General features: G+C 33.9%; 1 non-coding gene across 1 annotated transcript; it reads right to left on the bottom strand.

The window, feature by feature from the left end:
- Positions 1–1,308: 1,308 nt before the first annotated feature.
- Positions 1,309–1,472, bottom strand: LOC138149877 (U1 spliceosomal RNA). The gene has a single exon (XR_011165453.1). It is a non-coding gene; the product is annotated as a U1 spliceosomal RNA (small nuclear RNA).
- Between the last annotated feature and the right edge of the window lie 1,737 nt (positions 1,473–3,209).

Here is a 3,209-nt window from a genome sequence, read left to right as displayed (position 1 = left end):
TTCTCACTTATGTGATTTCTGGATTTTTTTTTTTACTTTTTCATTATGGTTATTGAATTGTATGGGTTAAACTTATTTGTGGAACTGTGACATCTTCTGGATAGCTTTTCCTGTGCTCATTTACGTTTGTTGTCCTTGCTCAATAGCTTCTTTGGTTCTCTCTCTTTCTATGTATGTATGTGTGTAAACACACACATATATATATACCCACAGAGACATATATGCACACGTGTGTGAATGTTTGTGTGTGTATGTTTAGGATTAATGGCACAAACTACTTATTTCCCCTCCTCCCACCCCATAAATATAATTTAAAAAAATTTTGATTGCACATGAAACTGCAGATCTATTATGTATTACTTGCTATCTTGGTATTCCTTTTAAATATATAATAAAGTTAATAAAGTTATGTAAACTTTCCCCTCTTTTTCTTTTCTCTCCACCCAGTCTCCACCCTAGAGATGGTAACCATTATACACAAATATATACGAATATATACAAAATCAACCTATACATCCTTTTATTTATCAGTTCTTTCTCTGGATGCAGATAGTATCTTTCTTCAGATGTCCTTTGCAGTTAATTTGTGTATTTATAATAGTCAAAATTATTTATTTTCTCAGTGTTTTCCTTATACCATTATTGCTGTGACTATAACATTCTCTTGGTTCTGCTCATTTTTTATCATTAATTTATACAAGTTTATCCATGTTTTTTCTAAGATAACAGAGCTCATCCTTTCTTAAAGCACAGTAGTATTCTGTCACAATCATATATCACAACTTCTCCAGCCATTCCCCAATTAAGGGGCATCCCTGTAATTTTCAGCTCTTTGTCACAGGAAGAGAGATGCTATAAATATTTTAGAACTCAATAAATTTGGAGATGCTATAATTGTATCATGCCTTCTCACCTTTTTCCTTTCTTCTAATTTAGTTTTGATTCTCATCTTGCTCTCATAAGATGATGAGCTGGAATTTTGAAGATGATGTCCATTAGTCATTTTCTGTCCATTAAGAGAGAGTACATTTCAATTGTTTTTGTAATGTCACTCAGAACTTGTTTTTTCACTGGATATTCTCTGATCCTCTTCCTGAGGAAAGTATTCAAAAGATAACATATATAAAACTCTTTACCAATCTTAAGGTCCTATATAAATATTACACATCATCATTATGTAAAAGGTGAGGTTTATGAGTCAAAAACCTTTGACCTTTTCAATTTTTAATCTTTAATTGTATTTTCAACACACACATATACATACATACACACGTCTTTTTTTTAATCTTTTCTTTAAAAAAAGAAAGTTAGGGGAGAACGTGAATGCAGTCCCCTACTACCACAAATTATACAGTACAGTTTCCTACATTTGGGGAAACTGCAGGACTTGGCCCATGTGGAGTGCAATGGATAAATCTCTCCCTGGGGAAACCATCTTCATGATCATGGAATCACACATACCTTTCATTTGACCCTGAAACATCCTCTAATTACCATCATATTTGTCCTGTCATTCAACAACTGTTAATGCTTCTATTAATGCACACACACATATATATGTGTAGCATCCTCTCACCTGTGACATAGTAGTCACTTTTAGTCATATTAGTCTGACACTTATCATAGTACCGGACACATAGCCAGTGCATAATAAATGCTTGTTCTTTACCATACTCCTTCCTTTACTCATGCCTATATTTTAACTGGACTTACCAAGTGTCAACACATATTTGACTTGCTTTGGTTTCAGGACCTACACTGAATTTCAATACCTCTTCTTCCTAACCAAACAGATGTTGCTACATAAGCTGCTGTTACCTTCATGGTACTCCTCTGGTTTTTGTCCTCTGGCTATTTCTTCTCTGACTATCCCACTGCCCCAGGAAGCTGATTACTGGGAAAACATCATCCAATAAGATGGCTTTAGTCTTGGAATTCCACCTCATCATCACCCTCCCTCTCACTGACGGGTCAAGTCATGAACTACAAAACTCACATTTAAAGAGGGAGCCCAGCTCATTTGAATCTTCTCTTTTTTCACTTGACTCTACTACTTTGGGACTTCTCCAAATTTTCCCCATGCTCCCTGGTCAGATACCTTTCCTAGCACTGCCCCCCCCCCTTTCAGATTAAAAAAACAAACAAGCCCTTTCTTTTGTGTGTTGTCTTCCCCCACTAGATTGTAAGCCCCTCATAATAGACATAATATATAGTATAATGTAATTATATATTATTATGTATATTTTGTTATATAATATAATATTAAATATATTATATAGCATATAATAGCATGTGATATAGGATATATAAATAAACATATGAGTATATAGACACATATATGTGTGTGCATATATGTATGCATGTATGTATGTATTTCCAGAGCTTAACATGGTATCTAACACATAGTAGGCACCTAATAAATGTTTATCAACTGATTAATGGTGGCTTATTTTGCTTTTATTCCTCAGAAGCCTTGCCAAGTCAAAATGACCAAAAGTAACATAAAGTGATATATTCTTTGTTGTTATAGTTATCTTATGTTATGACTTATATCTTATAGTTATGGCTTATAATAAAACTAACTCCACTAATCCGTCTATCTTTCCCAGGAGAACCATAATTCCATTTAACTACAGCTTACTTATTTCTTTTGATTTCATTTATGACATGAATGAAATTTTGAATGATTTGTAAATAAACATGTTTATGCCTCATCCATATGGAAGAAAATTGATATATTTTATTTTGTAAAATTAAATGTTTCTTTACATAAATATTATTTTTGGAGTGATATGAACAATCACTAATGCTTTCAAATAAAAAAAAATACTGATGTATGTGGTATGAGAATTAGTATTACCCCCTTTTCTTTTTTTTTTTTTAGAGGGCAGTTGGGGTTAAGTGACTTGCCCAAAGTGTCTGAGGCCAGATTTGAACTCAGGTCCTCCTGACTCTAGGACCAGTGCTCTATTCACTGCACCTCCTAGCCAACCCAATATTATCCCCTTTTCACTTAGGAAAATCAAATCTCAGGGAGGGTATATGACCTACTCAAGGTCAAACAGTCAGTAAGTGGAAAAGCCAGGATTGTATTCCAATTTCTTTGCCTTTTAGTTCATTTATCTCTACCCTCCTCCTCCCACCCATCACCACCCTGACTCCATACTCTGTATCTTCTCCACTGAAAAATATTATATTTTTTCAGTTTA

The sequence above is a fragment of the Petaurus breviceps genome, unplaced genomic scaffold (genome assembly GCF_028583685.1).
Source record: "Petaurus breviceps papuanus isolate PSGF00001 unplaced genomic scaffold, PetGlider_PUasm1.0 90849, whole genome shotgun sequence".
NCBI classification, from domain to species: Eukaryota; Metazoa; Chordata; class Mammalia; order Diprotodontia; family Petauridae; genus Petaurus; species Petaurus breviceps.
This window is presented reverse-complemented; position numbering and strand designations above follow the sequence as displayed.